Genomic DNA, 9515 nt, shown 5'->3' with positions numbered 1-9515 from the left:
AAGGAAAGTAAATCACAACTCAATTCAACAATTAAAAGAACATCAAACATTAAATTGCTTTAAAGAGATCCAAATCCAACATGAGTCCATGAACATAAAAGAAGCATAAAAGTAAAATTAATATCACAAACTAAGAGAATGAAAGTGTAGAAGCAAGAAATCATAAAGAAAACAAGATAAAAAGATGAGATTGAAACTAGATCTAAGATGAAATTAACTCTAGAAACTCTAATTCTAGAGAGAAGAGGGAGCTTCTCTCTCTATAAACTAACCTACATGATGCTATATTACAAACAATTGCTCCCCCTTTGCTTGGACTTCAATTCTGCATGAAATACACTCAGAAACAAGTTGGATTTGGGCCTGGGCAGCTCAGAAATCACCCCAGTGTTTTGTCTTTAAGTGGGTCACGTGAGAGTATCGGCGCGTACGCGCCATTTGCGCGTGCGCGTCGATTGGCTGTTTCTTCATCCACGCGTATGCGGCATGTACGCGTGCGCGTCCTTATGTGAAATCACTTCTGCGTGTGCGCGCCTTGTACGCGTGCGCGTCTCTATGCAAAACCACTTTTGCACGCGCGCGCCTCGTACGCGTGCGCGCTCATTGATGCATTCCCAATCTTTGTTTCTTCATGCATTCTCCACTTTGTATGCTTTTCTCCTCATTTCTTCCATCCAATACTTGCCTTATGAACCTGAAATCACTCAACAAACACATCAAGGCATCGAATGGAATTAAAGTGAATCAAAATCACCAATTTAAGGGCCTAAAAACTATGTTTTTACACTTAGGCACAATTCAAGGGAGAATTACAAAACCATGCTATTTCATTGAATAAATGTGGGAAAAGGTGATAAAATCCCCTAAAATAAGCACAAGATAAACCATGAAGTCGGGGTTTATCAAATCTCCCCACACTTAAACTAAGCATGTCCTCATGCTAAAATCAAGAAAGAAGCAAAGGGTATCAATATTTATTCAATGCAAACTAACTAAATGCAATCTATCTATATATGAATGCATCCACTTGGTCAAAATAAATCAATTTCCAAGAATACATATACAAACACAAGGGCTAAGGTAATAGCAATCAAATCAACCCACAATTGAATTGAATCATTGAAAGATTTTACAAACTTGCAAGAAAAGATGATCATGGGTGGAAACATGTAATTGAGCGATCGAACCCTCGCCAGATGTGTATCCGCTCTAGGCACTCAAGTGTATGGGGTTGATTCACTCAATTCTCCCCTAATCATGCTTTCCAAGATATGTTTTTCATTTAACAATCAACAATTGCTTTATGCATGCATACAAATATCATGAGGGCTTTCCCATAGGTTGTAATGGGGCTAGGGTCAAGGTAGGATGCATATGGTCAAGTGAGCTTGAAATTTGAATCTTTGATTAATTTAAACTTCCCACCTAACCTATGACAACCTATACAATTCTAAACAAACCTAGCTATCCATTCTTCACTTTTTCACACACTCATGCATTCCCTTTTGATCACCACACATATGCATTGATTATTATTGAACTTCACTTTGGGACACTTTTGTCCCCTTTTTATTGCAAATTTTCTATTATATATATATATATTAACTAAAATATATACATGAACATCAATGCATATGGTTTACACATGATTAATACATGAGTATGTACCCAATTCCAAAATTTTTTTTTCAACAAAAACATACACACTTTTATCTCTACCCAATGTACCCAACTTTCCCAAAATCAAATGATGAACATTCTCACTAGCCTAAGCTAATCAAAGATACAAATTAAGGACATTTTGTTTTTCACTTAGGCTTGTAATGTGCTTCAATTAAGAATAAGTGGGTTAAGCATAGGCTCAAAATTGGCTAGCAATGGAAGATAAAAGGTTGGCTATTTGGGTAAGTGAGCTATTTGAACAATGGCCTCAATCATATAAATGCATGTATACACAAGTAATGGACATAAAGAATCAAACAAATCAAATATTACAATCATAGGAAGAGAATAATGCACACAAGAATGAAAGTAAGTGGTTATGTATGATGTAACCACACAATTAGGCTCAAATCTCACATGCTTGTGTTCTTAGCTCAAAACAAGATCCACAAAGTATATAATTCAAACAAGTTCTAAAAAAAATTTTTTTTCAATCAATAGGGGTGCCCTATAGATAAAATCCTTGGAAAATATCATGATTTTGACTAAGCTTATTATATACATATGCAAAATGAGAAAATGCAACTAAAAATCCTAAAATGAAATACAAAAGTGTTGGATTAGAAACTTGTCACCAAAAAATGCCGAGCGGTCGGACGACCTCCCCACACTTAAAAGTTTGCACCGTCCTCGGTGCATCCAAAGATGAGCAAAGGGGGTACAGTGACTTTCCTAGTTGCTACCTTCAGCAGGTAGGTCAACCGATGCTGCGTATTCTTCTCCCGCTTCTATTTTGCTTATGATGACTCATCCTGAACATAGAAAACAGGAGATAATAAGACAAGTAAATGCACAAGCAAGGAAGCATGGATTGTTGGAATGAGGTAAATCACTAGAATTGAGTGAGCGAATTACTGTGACATTAATAAAAAATAAGTGTGTGGGTCCTAACTTACATGCGGTTTAGAACTCACACTCTAGTATTTAGAAATCATGTCACAATTATACAAAGGAAGACACACATTTCACTCATTCTAGTGTGCTTGAAATACTTCGAAAGACTTGTAGGTTAAGTCAACCACACAAGTAGTGAAGAGGCATGAAAGCATTCAAGCAATTAATCAAGCAATTGTGAAACTGGATAATGCATGGACATTGATTGATGTGTAGGTAGACTTAGTGAACAAAATGGTATATGAAACTCACACAACAATCAATGACACCTATTGAAGTTGTTGCAACACCTAAGTGACATAGAGGTGAAACACATGGATGTTATGGGACTTAGAAAAAAGAAGATAGAAGTGGAAATCAATCACATAGCAAGCATGGCCCACAAAGCTTTACAAAGCTCAAAAATATGTCACTAGGTAAGCTTTCGATCCAATTTCACAATTCTACAATCTCAATGCATGAAATAAGTGATGTGAATAAGGGTAAACCATAAACAAGCATCACCTAAAAAAATGCATTGATAATGTACAATTGCCTAACAATAGATGATGAATGCATGGTGGCCAAAACATGCGATTCAAAAGAGTTAAGAAGCTTAAAGGCAATGTAACATTCACTTGGTGCTCACAAATGTTAAACATGAAAATTCAAAACCAAGTAATAAATTGCAACCTCAAAAAAGGAATCCAACAATGACAATAACAACAATGATGTTAAACTAACATCCTATTAGTAATAAGCAATAGTAAACAGTAAACAAGATTAGTAATCCAACACTTATAATGGAAAACAAAAATTAAACTAACTAACTAACTAAAAGAGATGGTGTTACATGATGCTTGGTAGTGTTGGATGATGTTTGAAGGGTGGAAAGAGAAGAGAAGAAGGAAAGGAATGGAAAGAAGAGAAGAAAAGAAGGTGAGTAAAACAGGGCAATCCACGCGTGCGCGTCATGTGCGCGTAAGCGTGGATTGATGAAATGGAAGCGACGCATACGCGCGGCTGACGCGTACGTGTGCATGGTAAAGCAGAGAGTTGACACGGACGCGCAAGGTATGCGTGCGCGTGCCTTGGGGTACAAAGTTGGCACACTTCAGGCACAACTATCGGGTGAATGTATGGGAAGTGGAAAAATTCAATCCACGCGTACGCGTACATGACATGTGCGCGTGGATGGCCGAAAATACTTGGGCACGCGTACGTGTGGAGTGCGCGTGCGCGTGGATGGTGCTCTATTTTTCAAAATTTTTCTATATTTTTGCACCAAACCAAGCATTCCAAACCTCCAAACAGCTACCAAAACATCATAAAACCTTATTTAACCTACTAGATTCCCAAATAAACTCAACTAAGCAATCAAAACAAGGAATTAAACATATTTTACTAACATTTACAAAAGAGAAAATGAAAAGATGTTACCATGGTGGGGTGTCTCCCACCTAGCACTTTTGTTTATTGTCCTTAAGTTGGACTTATGGGGAGCTCCTCATCAAGGTGGCTTGTGCTTGAATCTATCCTTGAACATCCACCAATGCTTGGACTTCCATTGTACTTCATCATTCAAAGTTAATAACTCCAAGCTTTGATGAAGTTCTTCACAAACCACGGGCTCCCAAAGTTGATCTTCCTTGTGCGATCTGGGATCCCACACTTTGTTTTCACACCCGTCCTTGAGTTGATCATGGTGATTCCCTCCGGGTGGCAAGAGAGATGAATTCTCATGGAAGTACCAAACTATCCTCCTAGACCCATTCAATTGAGCACTACACTAATCCATGCTCCTCAATTTTGAGCTTCCAACCATAATGAGCCTAGACTTACAACGCCAACCACTAAACATCCTCCTTTTACGCTTAATTCCACAAAGCGCCCTAAGTTGGCTATCCGTCTCAAGCAAACCATATTCAAGTAGGATAATAAAGTTGAGAGTTAGAAGTTTTACCCACTCAAATGAATGATTAGATGACAACTTAGGTGGAGGAGTTCCCAATGATCTTGACAAGGCGCGCTCTACTCCCGTCCATCCTCTCCTAGAGGCTTCCACCACTTGGCAAGGTTCTTCAAGTTTTACCTCTTGCCAAGCTTCCTCAAGTTCAAGTTCTTCTTCACCAATGTCCTCTAGCTCTTCCCCATCACTCAAATCATAAGTAGGAGGCTGAGTAAAATCTACCTCATCATCAATTCCAAGTATAGTGGGGAAGGATTCTTCAAATTTAAAAGGATCATATGTTGATGCGGAGTCATCATAAATAGGAGGGCCTATTACTTGGGACACTTCTTCCAATTCTTCAATCACATTGTGCCTTGGAGGTTGTGCACTCTCCCCCTCAACATCAACTTCGAACTCCATGGAAGAAGGCTCTTCAAATTGTGCTTCCTCTATGTACTCAACATATCCTAAGGCTCCAACCACTACTTCCTCTTGTTCAATAATCGCTACCTCCTCCTCTTGTTGCATTTCTTGCTTTAACTCCTCTTCTTCACCTTGGAGCTTCAAGTTCACTCCCTCACTAAGCTCCTTGGTTGCTTCTCCACATTCAACAATGGGAGTGCTTTGATCGCATAGGCTTAGGCGGGATGAGACTATGTTGTCAATGGCTTCTACCATGATAGCCATTTTCACTCTTAACTCTGCAAACTTCTTTTCATCCTCCTCTTGTCGCCTTAAGATATGAGATTCAAGATCTCTCAATTCCAACATGGGGGCTTCATTGGGAGGTGATGGTGGAAGAGAAGGTTCATTGTTTGAGGGAAGGTTGTTGTAATTGGAAGGCGGTTCATATTGGTGAAATTCTTGAGGTGGTGTATGTGGACTTTGTGGTTCTTGGGAGTATTGGTGTTGGAATGGTGGTAACTCTAAGTATGGTTCATATGGTGGTTAGTATGGTAGGTATGGGTTAGGATAATATGGAGGTGAATGGTGGTATGAGGCTTGTGAGTATGGTGGAGGGCTATATTGAGGAGGGGGTTCATATGTATGTGGTGGTTGTGGTTGACAATCACAATAAGGGTCATCACATACATTAGATTGGTGTGCATTAGGATAAGGAGTATACCCATAAGAATCCGAAGAGTAGTCATGTTGGGGTGGCGCTTGGACGGCTCGGGTGGCAATAAATGCCCTTTGGTCGTCGCGCATCTCTGTGAGGATAGTAGTCATGTCTCCAATCACTCTTACCAAACCTTGATCTCCAATTCCTTGATGCATGTTATCATTGTAAATTTCATCTCCTACAACATAGTTTGAATCACACTCATAGCCAAAGTGATGAGAATTCATGGTGATAAGAGAAAACAAAAACAAATTCTAACAAGAAACAAAGAAAATAAAAGAGAAAATAAAAACAAGTATTAATAAGAAACAAAGAGAACAAAATCCTAAAACTAACAAAAACAAACAAACAAACCAAAAATCAAGCTATTCACAATATATACAATAGCCAATAACATAGCACCATTGCAACTCCCCGGCAACGACGCCATTTTGATAGATGATAATTGCTCAATGGTCTAGATTTTCTCTAGCAGAAATAATAACTTCGTTGTAAGCATAGCTCCAAACCAACAAACAATTCTCACATAAAAAATTTGAGTTGTCACATGTACAAACCCCAATAAGAATTAACCGAAGTATTTAGACTCCGGGTCGTCTCACAAGGAATTGTAATGAAATGGTCAATTATTTGCTATGAAGGGGCAAAGGGGTTTTGTTTATAAAAGGGCAAGAAACGTAAATAGCAAGAAGGTAAAAGAACAATTAACTAATAAAAGAAATGAAAAGTACTCTTGGCTAAGACTTAGGTAATTGAGATCACCATCCTTGTCAACAACCCAAACATTGATAATTATGAGGAACCAACCCATTAAGTCTACTTCCCAAAAGCCTTAAGTACGTAATGTCTACTCCTAAGCTTGAAGTACGTCAAATAGATTTGATTACATCAACCCATAAGTCCCAACCTATATACTAATTAACTTAGTAGTGGGTTAGTGTCAATGGGTATCAAATTGATCACCAAGGGTTCTCAAATCACCAAATCCATTATACCCAATGACTCAAATTTACCCAATTCCCTTAGCCTAGGCCAAGAGTAAAGGAAACTACTCAAGAACTAAAGAAAACATTTCATCAAAGATCTAGAGTGCAATAAAATCAAACATCATAAATTGTAAGAATAATAAAATCTACCAACTACCAATTGCAAGGAAAGTAAATCACAACTCAATTCAACAATTAAAAGAACATCAAACATTAAATTGCATTAAAGAGATCTAAATCCAACATGAGTCCATGAACATAAAAGAAGTATAAAAGTAAAATTAACATCACAAACTAAGAGAATGAAAGTGTAGAAGCAAGAAATCATAAAGGAAACAAGATGAAAAGATGAGATTGAAACTAGATCTAAGAAAAAATTAACTCTAGGAACCCTAATTCTAGAGAGAAGAGGGAGCTTCTCTCTCTAGAAACTAACCTACATGATGCTATATTACAAACAATTGCTCCTCCTTTGCTTGGACTTCAATTCTGCATAAAATATACTCAGAAACAAGTTGGATTTGGGCCTGTGCAGCTCAAAAATCACCCCAGCGTTTTGCCTTTAAGTGGGTCACGTGAGAGTATCGGCGCGTACGCGCCATGTGCGCGTGCGCGTCGATTGGCTGTTTCTTCATCCGCGCGTATGCGGCATGTACGCGTGTCGCGTCCTTATGTAAAATCACTTCATCGCGTGCGCACCTTGTACGCGTGTGCGTCCCTATGCAAAACCACTTTTGCGCGCGCGCGCCTCGTACGCGTGCGCGCTCATTGATGCATTCCCAATCTTTGTTTCTTCATGCATTCTCCTCTTTGTATGCTTTTCTCCTCATTTCTTCCATCCAATACTTGCCTTATGAACCTGAAATCACTCAACAAACACATCAAGTCATCGAATGGAATTAAAGTGAATCAAAATCACCAATTTAAAGGCCTAAAAAGCATGTTTTTACACTTATGCACAATTCAAGGGAGAATTACAAAACCATGCTATTTTATTGAATAAATGTGGGAAAAGGTGATAAAATCCCCTAAAATAAGCACAAGATAAACCATGAAATCGGGGTTTATCACCAACTCAGCTATGGAGATGACGGAAGGACAAACTTGATTAGATAAGGTATCTCTGGAGGACGATTTTGATTAATTTTGACTTTCAGGGACGAAAATGGAGATCGATGTATCTTTCAGGGACGAAATTGACTATTAACTCTTTTAAAATTTAAATTAGTTGGTTTATCCATAAATGTTAGCAAAGCTAAAACCCGTATACAAAGAATATGTAAAAATAAAGTTGTGTTATATATCTTTTGATTAAAAAAATAATAAAAGTAAAACTAAATATATAAACTAAAATTATAATCTAATTAAATTTTGTTAGATTAAATTTATAGATCGGTGTAAATTTTTTTTATTGTTATTATAGGCTAAAGTGAAAGAACCGGTTAATAGTTGCAACTTCAAAGTTGGTAGCAAAAGTAAATGTTAGTTGTAAATCTAGGGACATATATAGTGCATATATATGAAACTTAGCCTTTCCTTAAATTAACTTTTCAAGGCTTTCAATCCTTCTTAATTTAAGCAATACTAAAGTACTTATCTGATGAGTCTAAACTTTGAACTATGTCAAATGGTAAACCCACGCGCAAGTGAAAGATATATTGGATTGCATAAAATAAACAAGAATTACTGAATCAGGATAGCAGAAAATTAAAATAAAATAAAAAAGATTAACATTGACGAAAGATACATATGTTGTTGATTACTCAATCGTTCAAATCTTGCCAATGCAATAAATTTTGTATTAATTTTGGTGCAATCATTTTCTATGCATGCAATTAGTATGCATACCTGATATGTGGAACATGCATGTCAAAGGCAAACAACAATTTCAACATATATATTCTTAATTAGTTGCACTCCTTATTGATTATTTAACAAAATTCATTTAATTTATCTCTAGCTGTAAACGCTAATACAAAGGGTGTATTTTTTTTTTTTTGTGACTAATACAAAGGGTGTATGATGTTAGGAAATTATTTAATTTCCTAATATATTTGTGAGCCATATATATTAATTATAATCATAAATTATATTATTTTAAATTAAATGACTTATATAAAGGTGATTTTATTTATTGTTATAAATGTTAAATTAAATAAGTCATTATTACTTTTGATTTGGAATTAAATGAGAATAAAACCGAATATTATCTTTTGTTCTTTATATAATTATCTTTTGGATTTTAGATATATTATCTTTTGGACTTTAGATACAATTTTATTTGGGTTTTAGGGTTTAATGGGTGTCATACTCAAATATAAATAGGCCTTAAGAGTTTCGGTTCCCAAAATACCAAAGCTGCTTTTGTTGCTCTTTTCTCATCAAAAGAGTCACAATTCAGCTGCCTATGGATACAGAAGATTTTGATTGAGGAAGATCGAAAGAACCACAAAATTGAGTCTTTCTATCAATTTTAGGTACGCTTTCGCATTATGAAATATTTTTGGTAATTCAATATAAATGATCTGGGTTAACAAAAATTAATTTATTCTAACAAGTGGTATCAGAGCCAATGAATAATAGCTCAAATGACATAGACTCCCCATACTCAATTAAAAGGTTGCGAGTTCGAGTCTCATATCTTTGGTTAAAAAAAAAAAAAATGGTATCAGAACCATCCATAATTTAATCATCAAAAATATCAATTTTTTTTAATTATTCTTTTGATCGATATATGTGTATATGCGCTTCATATATTACTGGCACTCTTACACGAACACAAGGATTATTTCTTTTTAATTGCCAATGTTCACATACGTGTATTATGGGTGTGCTATTGTGCATATATGTATGTATGGTT

This window comes from Arachis ipaensis, chromosome B05 (assembly GCF_000816755.2).
Source record: "Arachis ipaensis cultivar K30076 chromosome B05, Araip1.1, whole genome shotgun sequence".
NCBI classification, from domain to species: Eukaryota; Viridiplantae; Streptophyta; class Magnoliopsida; order Fabales; family Fabaceae; genus Arachis; species Arachis ipaensis.
This window is presented reverse-complemented; position numbering follows the sequence as displayed.